This window comes from Mesoplodon bidens (assembly GCF_964165515.1).
Source record: "Mesoplodon bidens genome assembly, chromosome: 4".
Classification (NCBI taxonomy): Eukaryota; Metazoa; Chordata; class Mammalia; order Artiodactyla; family Ziphiidae; genus Mesoplodon; species Mesoplodon bidens.
In genome coordinates, this window is record NC_138160.1 from 31633307 (window position 1) to 31651531 (window position 18225).

The 18225-nt window shown below is 40.3% G+C and overlaps 1 protein-coding gene across 2 annotated transcripts in view; it reads left to right on the forward strand.

Moving 5' to 3' along the window:
• WDR70 (WD repeat domain 70) overlaps window positions 1-18225 on the forward strand; it is a 316067-nt gene that overhangs the window by 19499 nt on the left and 278343 nt on the right. The gene's annotated exons all lie outside the window — the stretch shown is intronic.

Sequence of the window (18225 nt, forward strand, 5' to 3'; positions counted from 1 at the left end):
TAAAACACTTTCACTAAAATTTCTTCTTCCAGAAAATCCATCATTTTCTAATATATTTGGTAAAAACTTCTAAAGTTTCTTCTGTAAAAATCAGAGAAAATGGCTAAATAATGGCATGTGTTGTCACTAAATGATTCATTGCTTTAGAATGTTTTTGATGAAAACAATTGAGGTGTTTAAACATTCCCATTTTCAGTTCTTCTGCCGACCTAGTCTACCATCTTTCCTCTTTTCCTCCTGGCCTTGAAAGTATAACAGAATGGAAGACTCTTTTTGTTTCTTTGACTTTATAATCATTGTTTATTTTGAACCTACTGTTTAAATGCAAGAACATGAAGTACACCAGGGATTGGAGATATGAAACCACCCTTGAAGTAAGCTTGAATGATTCTGAACCATTACAAATATTATCTGAACGTGTGTAGCTGAGTATATTTGTGTATGTATGTGGTGCAGATAGTATAACTGGGAGTGCGCCAAACTTAACTTCGTGTAGAATGCAATGTTTATTAAAAGATAAGTAATAAAAATATGCTAATTTGAAGCTTACATATGTGTTATCAGAGCTCAGCACTAATCATAGCAAAAAACAAAAAAACAAATTTCTAAACTGACAGTTTTAGAGTTGCCAGCACCTGGTGATAATAAAAAGTAGTCTCATCTTTAGTTGATTTTATTTTTGTTTTTAAATTCTCTAAAGAAAATGTACCCCTTTATTGGTCTGCAATACTACCACTGAAATGCTCTTGATATGCCATTGAAGAAAGTGCAATCATTCCAAAGAAAGGCAGGAAAGGGGAAAAAAGAAGTAGATGAAAATCTTGGTAAATAGAGATCACAAAATAAGATGGTAAGCATGAATACAAATACAGTTGACCCTTGAACATTGCAGGAATTAGGGGCACCGACTCTCTGAGCAGTCAAAAATCCGAGTATAATTTACCGTCAGCCCTCCATTTACATGGTTCCTCCACATCTGAGGCTCCACATCCTCAGATTTAACCAACTGTGGATCATGTAGTACTGTAGTATTTACTATTAAAAAAAAATCTGCTTATAAGTGTACCTCTGCAGTTCAAAGTCATGTTGTTCAAAGGTCAGCTGTATATCATTATTCACAATAGATGTAAATGGCTAAACTTGCCACTTAAAAGACAAAACTTCTCAGATTGGATTAAAAAATTCAGGCATATTCGGCTTATCAACGATACATCTAAAATGTAATGACATAGAAAGGTTGAAAGAAAAAGGAATAAAGAAGACTAGCAGGAAAATACTAACTGAAAGATAACTGATTAGTATTATAAAATTAATGTAAAGATAAAATGAGTGTCATTAGCTAATGGTAAAAGAAACAATTTATTCTCCAGGGAAATTTGATAGTTCTTAACCTGTGTGCATTTTAACACAATATAATCAAAGCAGAAATTGACAAAATTATAAGGAGAAATGGACAGACCTACAGTGATAATGGAAGATTGTTCAGAAACAATTCAGGAGTTGTTAAGATGGCAATTAGTAAGAGTATAGATTTTAGCAATACAAATGCACAAGTTTTATCTATTTTTTTTTTCATTTTTTTTTAAGTTTATTTATTTATTTTTTAAATTAGTTTCTGCTTTATAACAAAGTGAATCAGTCATACATATACATCTGTTCCCACATCCCTTCCCTCATGCATCTCCCTCCCTCCCACCCTCCCCATCCCACCCCTCCAGGCGGTCACAAAGCACCGAGCTGATCTCCCTGTGCTCTGCGGCTGCTTCCCACTATCTATCTACCTTACGTTTGGTAGTGTATACACGTCAATGCCTCTCTTTCGCCTTGTCACAGCCCACCCTTCCCCCTCCCCATATCCTCAAGTCCATTCTCAAGTAGGTCTGCGTCTTCATTCCCGTTTTGCCCCTAGGTTCTTCATGACATTTTTTTTTTAATTCCGTATATATGTGTTAGCATACGGTATTTGTCTTTCTCTTTCTGACTAACTTCACTCTGTATGACACACTCTAGGTCTATCCACCTCATTACAAATAGCTCAGTTTCGTTTCTTTTTATGGCTGAGTAATATTCCATTGTATATATGTGCCACATCTTCTTTATCCATTCATCCGATGATGGACACTTAGGTTGTTTCCAGCTCCGGGCTATTGTGAATAGAGCTGCAATGAACATTTTGGTACATGTCTCTTTTTGAATTATGGTTTTCTCAGGGTATATGCCCAGTAGTGGGATTGCTGGGTCATATGGTAGTTCTATTTGTAGTTTTTTAAGGAACCTCCATACCGTTCTCCATAGTGGCTGTACCAATTCACATTCCCACCAGCAGTGCAAGAGTGTTCCCTTTTCTCCACACCCTCTCCAGCATTTATTGTTTCTAGATTCCTTGATGATGGCCATTCTGACTGGTGTGAGATGATATCTCATTGTAGTTTTGATTTGCATTTCTCTAATGATTAATGATGTTGAGCATTCTTTCATGTGTTTGTTGGCAGTCTGTATATCTTCTTTGGAGAAATGCCTATTTAAGTCTTCTGCCCATTTTTGGATTGGGTTGTCTGTTTTTTTGCTATTGAGCTGCATGAGCTGTTTATAAATTTTGGAGATTAATCCTTTGTCAGTTGCTTCATTTGCAAATATTTTCTCCCATTCTGAGGGTTGTCTTTTGGTCTTCTTTATGGTTTCCTTTGCTGTGCAAAAGCTTTGAAGTTTCATTAGGTCCCATTTGTTTATCTTTGTTTTTATTTCCATTTCTCTAGGAGGTGGGTCCAAAAGGATCTTGCTGTGATTTATGTCATAGAGTGTTCTACCTATGTTTTCCTCTAAGAGTTTGATAGTTTCTGGCCTTACATTTAAGTCTTTAATCCATTTTGAGCTTATTTTTGTGTATGGTGCTAGGGAATGATCTAATCTCAAACTTTTACATGTCCCTGTCCAGTTTTCCCAGCACCACTTATTGAAGAGGCTGTCCTTTCTCCACTGTACATTCCTGCCTCCTTTATCAAAGATAAGTTGGCCATATGTGCGTGGGTTTATCTCTGGGCTTTCTATCCTGATCCACTGATCTATCTTTCTGTTTTTATGCCAGTACCAGACTGTCTTAATTACTGTAGCTTTGTAGTATAGTCTGAAGTCAGGGAGCCTGATTCCTCCAGCTCCGTTTTTCGTTCTCAAGATTGCTTTAGCTATTCGGGGCCTTTTGTTTTTCCAAACAAATTTTGAAATTTTTTGTTCTAGTTCTGTGAAAAATGCCATTGGTAGTTTGATAGGGATTGCATTGAATCTGTAGATTGCTTTCGGTAGTAGAGTCATTTTCACAATATTGATTCTTCCAATCCAGGAGCATGGTATATCTCTCCATCTATTTGTATCATCTTTAAGTTCTTTCATCAGTGTCTTATAGTTTTCTGCATACAGGTCTTTTGTCTCCTTAGGTAGGTTTATTCCTAGATATTTTATTCTTTTTGTTGCGATGGTAAATGGGAGTGTTTTCTTGATTTCATTTTCAGATTTTTCATCATTAGTGTACAGGAATGCCAGAGATTTCTGTACATTAATTTTATATCCTGCTACTTTACCAAATTCATTGATTAGCTCTAGTAGTTTTTCGGTAGCATCTTTAGGATTCTCTATGTATAGTATCATGTCATCTGCAAACAGTGACAGCTTTACTTCTTCTTTTCCAATTTGGATTCCTTTTATTTCCTTTTCTTCTCTGATTGCTGTGGCTAAAACTTCCAAAACTATGTTGAATAAGAGTGGTGAGAGTGGGCAGCCTTGTCTTGTTCCTGATCTTAGTGGAAATGGTTTCAGTTTTTCACCATTGAGGACAATGTTGGCTGTGGGTTTGTCATATATGGCCTTTATTATGTTGAGGAAAGATCCCTCTATACCTACTTTCTGCAGGGTTTTTATCATAAATGGGTGTTGAATTTTGTCGAAAGCTTTCTCTGCATCTATTGAGATGATCATATGGTTTTTCTCCTTCAACTTGTTAATATGGTGTATTACATTGATTGATTTGCGTATATTGAAGAATCCTTGCATTCCTGGGATAAACCCCACTTGATCATGGTGTATGATCCTTTTAATGTGCTCTTGGATTCTGTTTGCTAGTATTTTGTTGAGGATTTTTGCATCTATGTTCATCAGTGATATTGGCCTGTAGTTTTCTTTCTTTGTGACATCCTTGCCTGGTTTTGGTATCAAGGTGATGTCGGCCTCGTAGAATGAGTTTGGGAGTGTTCCTCCCTCTGCTATATTTTGGAAGAGTTTGAGAAGGATAGGTGTTAGCTCTTCGCTAAATGTTTGATAGAATTCACCTGTGAAGCCATCTGGTCCTGGGCTTTTGTTTGATGGAAGATTTTTAATCACAGTTTCAATTTCAGTGCTTGTGATTGGTCTATTCATATTTTCTATTTCTTCCTGAGTCAGTCTTGGCAGGTTGTGCATTTCTAAGAATGTGTCCATTTCTTCCAGGTTGTCCATTTTATTGGCATAGAGTTGCTTATAGTAATCTCTCATAATCTTTTGTATTTCTGCAGTGTCAGTTGTTACTTCTCCTTTTTCATTTCTAATTCTATTGATTTGAGTCTTCTCCCTTTTTTTCTTGATGAGTCTGGCTAATGGTTTGTCAATTTTGTTTATCTTCTCAAAGAACCAGCTTTTAGTTTGGTTGATCTTTGCTATCGTTTCCTTCATTTCTTTTTCATTTATTTCTGATCTGATCTTTATGATTTCTTTCCTTCTGCTAGCTTTGGGGTATTTTTGTTCTTCTTTCTCTAATTGCTTTAGGTGCAGGGTCAGGTTGTTTACTCGAAATGCTTCCTGTTTCTTAAGGTGGGATTGTATTGCTATAAACTTCCCCCTTAGAACTGCTTTTGCTGCGTCCCATAGGTTTTGGGTCGTCGTGTCTCCATTGTCATTTGTTTCTAGGTATTTTTTAATTTCCTCTTTGATTTCTTCAGTGATCACTTCGTTATTGAGTAGTGTATTGTTTAGCCTCCATGTGTTTGTATTTTTTACACATCTTTTCCTGTAATTGATGTCTAGTCTCATAGCATTGTGGTCGGAGAAGATACTTGATACAATTTCAATTTTCTTAAAATTACCGAGGCTTGATTTGTGACCCAAGATATGATCTATCCTGGAGAATGTTCCATGAGCACTTGAGAAAAATGTGTATTCTGTTGTTTTTGGATGGAATGTCCTATAAATATCAACTAAGTCCATCTCGTTTAATGTATCATTTAAAGCTTGTGTTTCCTTATTTATTTTCATTTTGGATGATCTGTCCATTGGTGAAAGTGGGGTGTTAAAGTCCCCTTCTATGATTGTGTTACTGTCGATTTCCCCTTTTATGGCTGTTAGTATTTGCCTTATGTATTGAGGTGCTCCTATGTTGGGTGCATAAATATTTACAATTGTTATATCTTCTTCTTGGATCGATCCCTTTATCGTTATGTAGTGTCCTTCCTTGTCTCTTCTAATAGTCTTTATTTTAAAGTCTATTTTGTCTGATATAAGAATTGCTACTCCAGCTTTCTTTTGATTTCCATTTGCATGGAATATCTTTTTCCATCCCTTTACTTTCAATCTGTATGTGTCTCTAGGTCTGAAGTGGGTCTCTTGTAGACAGCATATATATGGGTCTTGTTTTTGTATCCATTCAGCCACTCTGTGTCTTTTGGTGGGAGCATTTAGTCCATTTACATTTAAGGTAATTATTGATATGTATGTTCCTATTCCCATTTCCTTAATTGCTTTGGGTTCGTTATTGTAGGTATATTCCTTCTGTTGTGTTTCTTGCCTAGAGAAGTTCCTTTAGCATTTGTTGTAAAGCTGGTTTGGTGGTGCTGAACTCTCTCAGCTTTTGCTTGTCTGTAAACGTTTTAATTTCTCCATCAAATCTGAATGAGATCCTTGCTGGGTAGAGTAATCTAGGTTGCAGGTTTCTCTCCTTCATCACTTTAATTATGTCCTGCCACTCCCTTCTGGCTTGTAGGGTTTCTGCTGAGAGATCAGCTGTTAACCTGATGGGGATTCCCTTGTGTGTTATTTGTTGTTTTTGCCTTGCTGCTTTTAATATGATTTCTTTGTGTTTAATTTTTGACAGTTTGATTAATATGTGTCTTGGTGTATTTCTCCTTGGATTTATTCTGTATGGGACTCTCTGTGCCTCCTGGACTTGATTAACTATTTCCTTTCCCATATTGGGGAAGTTTTCAACTGTAATCTCTTCAAATATTTTCTCAGTCCCTTTCTTTTTCTCTTCTTCTTCTGGAACCCCTATAATTCGAATGTTGGTGCGTTTAATGTTGTCCCAGAGATCTCTGAGACTCTCCTCTGTTCTTTTCATTCTTTTTTCTTTATTTTGCTCTGCATCAGTTATTTCCACTATTTTATCTTCCACTTCACTTATCCGTTCTTCTGCCTCAGTTATTCTGCTATTGATCCCATCTAGAGTATTTTTCATTTCATTTATTGTGTTTTTAATCGATGCTTGATTCATCTTTAGTTCTTCTAGGTCCTTGTTAACTGTTTCTTGCATGTTGTCTATTCTATTTCCAAGATTATGGATCATGGAAATAGAATCTTGGATCATCTTTACCATCATTATTCTGAATTCTTTTTCAGGTAGACTGCCTATTACCTCTTCATTTGTTAGGTCTGGTAGGTGTTTATCTTGCTCCTTCACCTGCTGTGTGTTTTTCTGCCTTCTCATTTTGCTTATGTTACTGTGTTTGGGGTCTCCTTTTTGCCGGCTGCAGATTCGTAGTTCCCGTTGTTTTTGGTGTCTGACCCCAGTGGCTAAGGTTGTTTCAGTAGGTTGTGTAGGCTTCCTGGTGGGGGGCACTAATTCCTGTGCTCTGGTGGTTGAGGCTCGATCTTGTCTTTCTGGTGGACAGGTCCACGTCTGGTGGTGTGTTTTGGGGTGCCTATGGCCTTATTATGTTTTTAGGTAGCCTCTCTGCTAATGGGTGGGGTTGTGTTCCTGCCTTGCTAGTTGCTTGGCATAGGGTGACCCGCACTGTAGCTTGCTGGTCGTTGACTGAAGCTGGGTGCTGGTGTTGGGATGGAGATCTCTGGGAGATTTTCGCTGCTTGATATTATGTGGAGCTGGGAGGTCTCTTGTGGACCCGTGTCCTGAAGTTGGCTCTCCCACTTCAGAGGCACAGCACTGGCTCCTGGCTGCAGCACCAAGAGCCTTTCATCCACCCGGCTCAGAGTAACAGCGAGAAAAAGTAGAAAGAAAGAATTAGTAGAAGAAAGAAAGAGGGAAAGAAAGGAAGAAGGGAAGAAAGGAAGGAAGGAAGGAAGGAAGAAAGAAAGGAGGGAGGGAGGGAGGAAGGATGGAAAGAAAGAAGGAAAGAAAGGAGGGAGGGAGGGAGGAAGGAAAGGAAGAAAGACAGGAGGGAGGGAGGAAGGAAAGAAAAAGAAAGTGGAAAGAAGAAGGGTGGGAGGGAGGAAAGAAAAAGAAAGAAGGAAAGGAGGAGCGGAGGGAGGGAGGGAGGAAGGGAGAGTAGGAAAAAAAGAAAGAGCAGGTAAAGTAAAATAGAATAAAGTATGAAATATAGTAGCGTTATTAAAATTAGAAAGTAATTATTGAAAAAAAAAAAAAAAACCGGACCGATAGAACCCTGAGACATATGGTGGAAGCAAAGCTATACAGAGAGAATCTTACACAGAAGATTACACATACACATTCACAAAAAGAGAGCAGGGGGAAAAATCAAAAATCTTGCTCTCCAAGTCCACCTCCTCAATTTGGGATAATTCGTTGTAAAAAGAGGAAAAGGGCGAGAAGTCTGAAATCTTGCTCTCTAAGTCCACCTCCTTAATTTGGAATAATTCGTTGTAAAAAGAGGAAAAGGGGGGAAAGTCTTAAATCTTGTCCTCAAAGTCCACTTCCTCAATTTGGGATGATTCGCTGTCCATTCATGCACTCCACAGACGCAGGGCACATCAAATGGACCGTGGAGCTTTAATCCGCTGCCTCCGAGGCTGCACAGAGAGATTTCCCTGCCTCTGCTCTCACAGCTCCCGGGTCTCAGCCTTGGACCTGGCCCCGCCTCTGCGCGTAGGTCGCCGGAGGGCGTCCGTTCTTCGCTCAGACAGGACGGGTTTAAAGGAGCCGCTGATTCGGGGGCTCTGGCTCACTCAGGCAGAGGGGAGGGAGGGGCGCGCAGTGTGGGGCGGGCCTGCGGCGGCAGAGGCCGGCGTGACGTTGCAGCAGCCCGTGGCACTCCGTGCGCTTTCCCGGGAAAGCCGTCCCCGGGTCTCGGGGACCCCGGCAGTGGCGGGGTGCACAGGCCCCCCGGAAGGCGGGGCGGACAGTGACCCGCGCTCGCACACAGGCCCCGCGGCGGCGGCAGCAGCGGCGGCGGCGGGCGGCGGCGGGCGGCGGCGGGCGGCGGCGGGCGGCGGCGGCCGCGGCGATGGCGGGCCGCGGCGGCGGGCGGCGGCGGCGGCGGCGGCCCACGCCCGTCTCCGAGGTCCGTGCCTTACCCGCGGCTCGTGCCTGTCTCCTGCGCTTCCCCAAGCAGCCCTCTTAATGCCCTCTCCTCGCGCACCAGGAAACAAAAGGGAAAAAAGTCTCTTGCCTCTTCAGCAGCTCCAGACCCTTTCCCCGGACTCCCTCCGGGCTAGCCGTGGTGCACTAACCCCTTCAGGCTCTCTTCCTGCCGCCAGCCCCAGTCCTCTCCCTGCGCTCCGACTGAAAGCCGATACCCGAGCCTCAGCTCCCAGCCCCGCCCGCCACGGCGGCCGAGCAGACAAGCCTCTCGGGCTGGTGTGTGCCTGAGGGCACCGGTCCTCTGTGCCAGAATCTCTCCGCTTTGCCCTCCGCACCCCTGTTGCTGTGCTCTCCTCCGCTACTCCGAAGCTTTCCCCCTCCGCCACCTACAGTCTCCGCCCGCGAAGGGGCTTGTAGTGTGTAGAAACCTTCCCCCCTTCACGGCTCCCTCCCACTGGTGCAGGTCCCGTCCCTATCCTATTGTCTCTGTTTATTCTTTTTTTCTTTTGCCCTACCCAGGTATGTGGGGAGCTTCTTGCCTTTTGGGGGGTCTGAGGTCTTCTGTCAGCGTTCAGTAGGTGTTCTGTAGGAGTTGTTCCACGTGTAGATGAATTTCTGATGTATCTGTGGGGAGGAAGGTAATCTCCGCGTCTTACTCTTCCGCCATCTTCCTCCGGGGTCCTGAAGCATGTCCTTGCCTCCTATCACACTGGAATCCCATCAAGCCTTCAGGCTTCCTACCAGCTTACAGGATGGAATCTGCTGGCGTCTCCCCGCTTTTCCCCTCCATTAATGGCAGGGTCCCAATGTGTACTTGCGACCCATGCTTTTCTCAAACCAGTGCTTCTCCCGTTTAGCGCGCGCCAACCCCCCTCGCGGGCTCCTTGCAAAAGCACAAGTTTTATCTATTGAACATATATAGAACCTTCATCCAGCATTTTCTTTTCAAGCATACATGGGTAATCAGAAACAACAGCAACCACACAACAACAGGCCACAATGTGTGATGGACAAGGAAAAGATGTGTTTAATTATTTTGGGTAGTTCATAGAGTAGGTAATACTTAGGTTGAACTATCACATGTGAGAATGACTTATGTTTGTTTGTTATGAATGTTTGTGTGCCCCCCAAATTCATATGTTTAAGTCCTAACCTTCAGTGTGACTATTTGGAGATGAGCCTCTTTGGAAATAATCAAGGTTAAGTTAGGTCATAAGGGTGAGTCCTGATCCAAATAGGCTTAGCCTCTTTATAAGAAGAGAGATACTAGAGAGCTAGGTCTGCACATGACAGCAAGAAGCTGGCTGTTTATAAGCCAGGAAGAAAGTCTGCAACAGAAACCAAATTTGCTGGCACTTGGTCATGGATTTCTAGCCTCCAAAACTGTGAGAAAATAAAATTTTAATCTTTAAGCCACCCAATCTGTGGTCTTTTGTCTGAGCTGATGAATGCAGGTTTGCAATGCTGGCAAGGTACTGGGGAAGAGAGAATAGAAGTATGAAGGGTGTTGTGAGGAGAAAAAAAGTTGCTATAGTGAGGACCTAAATGTGTGCAAGTACATGATAGTGTGGTGAAATGTCATGTGATTAGTGCATGGCTGTTTTTTCTTACTAGGGGGAAGTGGAAAGATGAGGCTGGTGAGATCAGATCCAGAGAAGAAATACAGTAATCCCCCCTTATCCAGGGGGATATGTTTCAATACCCCAGTAGATGCCTGAAACTGTGGATGGTACCAACCTTTACATATACACTATGTTTTTCCTATACATATATACCTGTGATAAAGTTTAATTTATAAATTAGGCACAGTAAGAGATTAACAATAGTAACTTATAATAGAACAATTATAACGGTGTACTGTAGTAAAGGTTACTGGCATACCTTGGAGGTATTGCTGGTTGGGTTCTAGACCACCACAATGAAGCAAATGCTGAAATAAAGCAAGTCACATGAGTATTTTGGCTTCCCAGTGCATATAAAAGTTATGTTTACACTATTCTGTACTCTATTAAGTGTGCAATATAGCATATCTAAAAGAAAACAATGTACATACCTTAATTTAAAAATATGTTCTTGCTAAAAAATGTTAACCATCATCTGAGGCTTCAGCGAGTTGTTATCATTTTGCTGGTGGAGGGTTTGAAATATTGTGAGATTTACCAGAATGTGACACAGAGACATGAAGTGAGCAAATGCATTGGAAAAATTGTGCCAATAGACTTGCTCCAAACAGGGTTGCCACAAGCCTTCAATTTGTAAAAAATGCAGTAAAGAGCAATAAAACAAGGTATGCCTGAATGTGAATGCAGTCTTTCCCTCTCTCTCAAAATATATTATTGGACAGGTATAATGCCTTTTCGATCTTAACTAAGCATTTATCGTGCACTGTGGTCATAACTTTCGCAGTTTGAGGTGCGACAGCAAAACTAGCATGAATTTCTTTTTGCTTCTTCATGATTCCATAGATAGGAGATTTGTTCTTACTGTAGATCCTAGCAACCTCTGCGTACCATTTTTTTCCTTTCCTTATCAAGTTGGGAACTTTTCAACTTTTCACTTAAAGGAAGCACTTTATAGCTTCTTTTTGGCATTTTCAAATTGCCAGCATCACTCTTGCACTTTGGGGCCGTTATTAAGTAAAATGAGAATTACTTGAACACAAACACTGTGATATCTTGACAGATGACGGCTAAGTGACTGCTGGGCAGGATACACTATACAAAGGGATGCTTTACTTGTTGGGCAGGAAGGAGCAGGATAGCTTGAGATTCTGTCATGTTACTCAGAAAGGCACACAATTTAAAACCTATGAATTATTTGTTTCTGGAACTTTTGATTTAATATTTCCATACCAAGGGTAACTGAACCTGCAGAAAGCAAAAACCAGGGATAAGAGGGGATGCCTGTACTTTGTGGAGGAGGTGGAATTTGAATGAGCTTTGTAGAGGGTAACATTTTGATGAGGTGAGTGGAGGCCACCTCCTATCTAGGAAGAGTGAATGGCCAGAACAAAGGCACAGTGTACAGGATTAGATTTGGGAATATGGGAAAATCAACGTCTCTAGAATAGAGGGTTAATGAAGATTGGACCTTTGACTTGGAGCTGATAGGTGAGTAAACCCGAAGTGCAGCTATGCAGAGAAGGAAAAACATGCGTGGTTGTGGGGCTCAGAAGTCCATTTGAAATCTTATCATGGCTGTAATTAAAGTGTATCAGGAGGGGCTGCCCTGGTGGCGCAGTGGTTGAGAGTCCGCCTGCCGATGCAGGGGACACGGGTTTGTGCCCCGGTCCGGCAAGATCCCACATGCCACGGAGCGGCTGGGCCCGTGAGCCATGGCCGCTGAGCCTGTGCATCCGGAGCCTGTGCTCTGCAACGGGAGAGGCCACAACAGTGAGAGGCCCGCATACCGAAAACAAACAAACAAACAAAAAACACCAGGTTAATAGTGTCTAGTTTAAAGGGTTAAAATTGAAAAAGAGATACCTGTTTCACAACAGGAACAACAACAAAAATTAGAAGTAAGCTTAGTGAGAGATGCATCTGAATGTAAATATAATATAAACACTATAAAGCTTTTCAGTACAAAAAAGAAGTAAGAACCACTAATCAGTAAATATTAAATTTTTTCCCCACAGAGGTTAAATAATTGGCCCAATTTATTCATTTACTCACTTATCTCACTATTCAGTGGTAGAGTTTCTGTTCAAACCCAGGCTGTCTGTGCTTTTAACATTACTGTGCTGCCTCCCATACTAACTTCTATCAGTTAGTACATAGTGATTTGGCTGCCGGTGACAGAAAATGGAAAAAAGCAGTGACTTAAACAGATAGAAGTCTTTTTTTGTTTTCCTGTCTTACATAAATGAAATAAAGAATTAAATAGACCAGGGCTAGTTTGCAGGTCCAGGATATCACAGATCTAAGCTCCAGGATATCACAGATCTAAGATCTGTCTTTTTGTTCTTCCATCATCAATGTGTGGGCTTCAACATGGACGCTCTAGCTGTAGCCATTATTTTTGCAGTTTTGTCAGCAGGAAGGCAGAAGGGATAAAGAAGGCTACTCAGTTTGAACTTTATGTCTTTCTGTCACATGAGAAATACAATATTTACTTTAGGGATCCGGGATTCTAGCTAAAATTCAGGGCTTCCATTACAAAGGATGGATGATGGAGGCAGCAACTAGCAACTATGTAGTGTGCATGAATTTATACTCAGTGCTTGGTACTTTCACTTATAGAAATGGCAAATTATTTATTTACTTTTTAAATCTTTTTAGGCACTGTGAATAGTCCTTTAATATTGTATCGCTATGACATACATATGTATACTCTATTTATTTGATCTCATTTTGCACATTGTGAACATATTAGCTGCCTTTCTCCAAAGTCTCAAAAGACATAGTTTATGTTTACTAATGCAATCTTTAAACTCCTAGGATTTGGTTACTATATTAGCATGTATGAATTTCATTTGAATTCCTGTCTGTTTCATCTTGCTATTTAGTTATTCTACTGTTTTTATTTCTTCTGGAATGAGGTGCAATCTTTTTTTTTTTTTTTTTTTTTTTTGGCGGTACGCGGGCCTCCCACTGCTGTGGCCTCTCCCGTTGCGGAGCACAGGCTCCGGACGCGCAGGCTCAGCGGCCACGGCCCACGGGACCAGCCGCTCCGCGGCATGTGGGATCTCCCCAGACCGGGTCATGAACCCGTGTCCCCTGCATTGGCAGGCGGACCCCCAAGCACTGTGCCACCAGGGAAGCCCGAGGTGCAATCTTTATGGTTCATTTTATTAAGGAGAGATTCCATAAAACTAGTCTTGGCTAAGATTTTAGTCAAGTTCAACTATATATGTCAAGTTCGTTTGTATAGAGGATCTTTGAAACGTTCATAAAGAAATGGAGGCATAGGAATGGATTTTTGTTTTTAACTTTACAAAAGCATTCCCAGTAAGAGATCTTAACAAAGAAACTACATTTTAAATGCTTTTACTTTAGAAGAATGTGCTTCTTTAGTGAAGCAAGTTATAACTGTAAACAAAATAAGCAATTTTCCCTCAATTGAATTTATGATTGTCATTTTTTTTAAAAAAGAGTTTTACCTCCTTCCCACTTTCTTTTATTATTTCCCACAACTGACATGTAATTCACTGTTCATTTAGCACTGGCTCTATCAGTAATTCGAGATTTTTTTTAAGGACATGTCTAATCTGTCATTAAAATAGGATAATATAGAGAAGGCCTGATTTGTAAATGTATTAGACCTCACCAAATTCCTATTTGCCCATTAATTCTCTCTGACAAAAGAGTCTGTTAGTTTTGAGTGGACACTGATCAAAACTGTAATGCTTCCTTCCCATTCCTCCAGTTTCTGCTTGTTAAAATTCTGTCTAGCCTTTGGAGACCATCTCAAACGTGATTTCCTTCAAACAGCCTCTCCAGATGCCAGCTGCACGTGCTACTTCCCAGGCCTGTTTTCTCCCTTGTATAACAAACAAGCTATTTTTCTTGTGAAATCATTACTTGTATTCTTGTGTTAACTACCGTGCCTCTCCTTTGCAATCCTTTGTGATGACCTAGGTACAGGGATTTGTATATAAATAGTACAGTAGTTTTTAAAAACTTGCAACCTTTGGTGTAGTACTTTTTTTTTTTTTTTTTTTTTTTTTTTTTTTTAAGTTTATTTATTTATTTTTTTAATTAGTTTCTGTGGTGTAGTACTTTTAATGTAGTACATAGAGTCAATATTTGTCAGTTGGAATTGAATGCGTTTGGTTTTTATAATTGAAAACCTCATGACATTTGAGAGTGTTTTCTATTTTTGACATATAAATCCCTAGTTTTTACACGGAAAATGGAGGTTGGGATAGAGGACTGAACAGAAAAAATGTGAGCATGAAAATGCAAAACGACACCTGCTTTGTAAGAGCCATTATATATGCCTTGTCCTAAGCTTAAAATTTAGTTACATAATAGTTTAATAATTGTAAGAACTGCCCCACAGTTGAATGAGATTAGTTAACTTAATCGTATAGACTATAATTGCTTATGAACCTACCTTTTAAATGAGGCAAAAAAAAGTTGTAGTTTTCTCTTCTTAAAACAGTCCCACAAAGTTTAAAATGTGATTGTTTTGATTGAGGTATAATTATATATAGTAATGTGCACAGATCTTAAGGTATCAGTTTGAACAATTTTGACAGTTTTGTATACACCAGATGTATCCACCATCCCAAGCAAGATACAGGACATTCCTGTCACCCAAATAGTTCTTTGTGCCTTCTTCTAGTCACAGACTTTTAAAAAATGAGCTCTTGATAGCACTAGAATTGGAAGGAAAATTACCAGAGGACATACTGATTGTTTTACATTAAGAACTATAGCTCCTGATTGTGGTTAATTTTTTTTTTTTTTTTTTTGCGGTACGCGGGCCTCTCACTGCTGTGGCCTCTCCCGTTGTGGAGCACAGGCTCCGGACATGCAGGCTCAGCGGCCATGGCTCACGGGCCCAGCCGCTCCATGGCATGTGGGATCTTCCCGGACCGGGACACGAACCCATGTCCCTTGTATCGGCAGGCGGACTCTCAACCACTGCGCCACCAGGGAAGCCCTGTGGTTAATTTTTTTAATATGCATTTTACTTCAGTTGCTGGTTAGTAGTTGCTTTAGTGCTGCTGCTGAAGTCACTGGATTGGAAGTGTTAATGTTGTTTGTCATAATTTTTTTTGATGACAAGCTTGTTTTTCACTCATTTTTCCTTTGTTCCATTTTACTTATCTACAGTGGTAATAAAATAGTTCTTTCAAATAGAATGCAAATGAAAATGGTATGCAAACCATAATTGAACTTTGCCAAACTATACCAACTGTTAAGTAATTAGAAGTATTCAGTGAGTATTTGAACGTATATTATTATTTTGCTTTGAATTGAATAAGTGAACAAAAATTCAAGGGGATAGAGTCAGGAAAGAGGTGAAAAATGCTTTTTAAACCATATCTATTATATGTGCATAATTCTGATTTTTATTTTAAAGGTAAAGAAGGTTGTAACATAATCAAATGGAAACTCTGGGATTATTGAGGATTTTCATTATCCTTGCTGTCCCATTTCCCGTTCCTACAGAAAATTGAAAGTTGCTTTTTTATCACTGTAACTAAAGGCTAGATGTAGCAGTGACTTTTTAGTTGTGAGCACCTGTTTTCCATGAGCTTTCTCTGACTCCCTGGTTGGCACGTTCTGTGGTGGAGAGTCCAATTTGGGTCACCACTGTGCTTCCCTGACTTCTGGGCTGAGGCTTCTCATCCCTTGGCCTTGGTCATTGCCAACCACCTGTATCAGTCAGTCTCTTTCCCTCATGCAGAGGCAAAGATTGAAGAATTAAAAGTGGACAAAAACTCTCTTTTATTCTCAGGAGTTGATCTATATGAGGAATGAGATGATGCCTGTAAACACTTAACACATGGATTGACACAGACTGAGTACTCAAAATTGCTGGATTTTAACGTTGTTTTCATCATCATTACCAATATTTGATTCATGACCAGTTTTAATTTAATTGCAGCTGACTGGAGAAAAAAGTTTTTAAAAAACAGTGTGAGGAAACTTAATGATTTTAACTTCAGAGGAAAATTAGTGTTCTTTAAAACAGAGCCATTTAATTACACCTGCAAGATTCTGTCAGCAGAGGATGCTAGAAGCTCTATTCCAAAATCCAGTGAATGTGTTCATTACTATTTCCGAACTAATGTGGGAAGGTCTTCATTCTTTAAGATGGGCACCAGGGGGCAGTAGAAGCATTTTAGCTTTTGGCGTGAATCCATTTTTTTCAACTGTCTCCTTCCTACAGTGGAAGGAAAAAAAGAATCTTATAAACAATGTCTTCTAAAAGTTGGAACAGGTGAGGTTTAGGTTGAGATTAATGTTGGAGTAATCACCTTTTTTTTTGAAGAAGAATGTAGAAAAATTCTTTATTCTTTTGTGATTTGAGAATGTTATGACAGTAGGTATAAAGTTTGTTTTTTTATCTTTAAGCTTTTAAAATCACTAACAGGTCCCTGTATAGAATAAGGCTTAATGGCAGGAATTTTAAGGATAGCTTCTTTATAATTTAAGTCTGTAAGGTGAAAGAAGAAGGTTTATTTCTCTGATCACCAGAGTAATCCAAACTTTAAAAAACACATATCAGATCTTGTCACGTCCCTGCTTTCTTTGTTACTTTCCTGTCAGTAAACTCTGCAATTTCTTCCTACCACATTGTTAAGAAATCCTCGTTCCTTGCCTTGATCTGTAAGGCCCTGCATGACTTGGCCTCTGCAGATCTCTCTGACTTGATCTCCTTCCACTCCTGTCTTGCTCACTTTTCTCTACCCATGTTGACTTTTCTGCATTTCTTTAAACAGCTATGCTTATTCCCTCATAGAACCTTTCTATTTTGTCTTTCTTCTACTCGAAATAACACTCAGAGCTTCACATGACTCCCTCATTTCATTATGATTTTTGTTCAAGTGTTACCTCTCTGACTACCTTATATAAGTACTCCGCCTCCATCCCGCTGCTTTATGGTGCTCCATTATCTGACATTTTTGTTTATTGGTTTATTGTCTTTCTCCTCACAGTAATTTAAGTTTCCTGAGGGCAGTAGCAGTGTCTCTTTTACTGTTGTATCCCCAGTGGCTTGACCTGTACTTGGCACATAGTAGATACTCAAGGAATATTTGTTGAATGAGTGGCCGTCTTTGGCTCTGGTTATAGTTACTCTCTTTCCCCTAGACATTTCCTGGAATCAAAGCCAACTTCTGTTATAGTCACAGTTAACCTTTAGAAACTCAGGAGCAATATTCCACTCTTACACTTCCAGGCTAGTCCTACTACAGTTCCCTTGTCAAAACTCTGCAGACCTTTTTAAGCTCCCATTTCTAGGTGGGCTTTTGTATCCTCTCAGGTGGCTTCTGAGAATGGTCCGTAGTATGGGTCCTTTCTGCCTCTAATCAAGGGTTTTTATTTTGTGCACCTGCAATGTGAATGACTGCTAGTATGGACCATTTTCTTTATTTTCAGTAATTAGTGTATAGTGGGGAAGATGCAGACAATATGCAGACAATGCAAAGGGCAGTTAAGTGCAATGAAGAAGACAGGAGGTACTTTTTATCTGACTGATTGTAGTCTCCTCAAATTACAAGTTGTTTTAAAATCTAAGTATTCAGCATTAAATTCTGGTAAAAACGTCTATCAATGTAATGGATATATAGTGAATAGCAAATCTCGCAGATGTAAAATTTCTTTAAGTCTTTGGAAGTGATGTTAAGGAGGTCCCTCACTCAAAGCCTTTGTCAAATGAGGATCTAGTTAAGTTACACCAGTTCTTTTTTTAAAATTTATTTAATTAATTTATTCATTTTTGGTGCATTCGGTCATTGTTGCTGTGCACCGGCTTTCTCTATTTGTGGTGAGCAGGCGTTATTCTTCATTGCGGCGCATGGGCTTATCATTGTGGGGGCTTCTCTTGTTGCGGAGCATGGGCTCTAGGCATGCGGGCTTCAGTAGTTGTGGCACGCGAGCTCAGTAGCTGTGGGCTCTCAGGCTCTAGAGTGCAGTCTCAGTAGTTGTGGTGCACGTGCCTAGTTGCTCCACAGCATGTGGGATCTTCCCAGACGAGGGCTTGAACCTGTGTCGCCTGCATTGGCAGGTGGATTCTTAACCACTGCGCCACTAGGG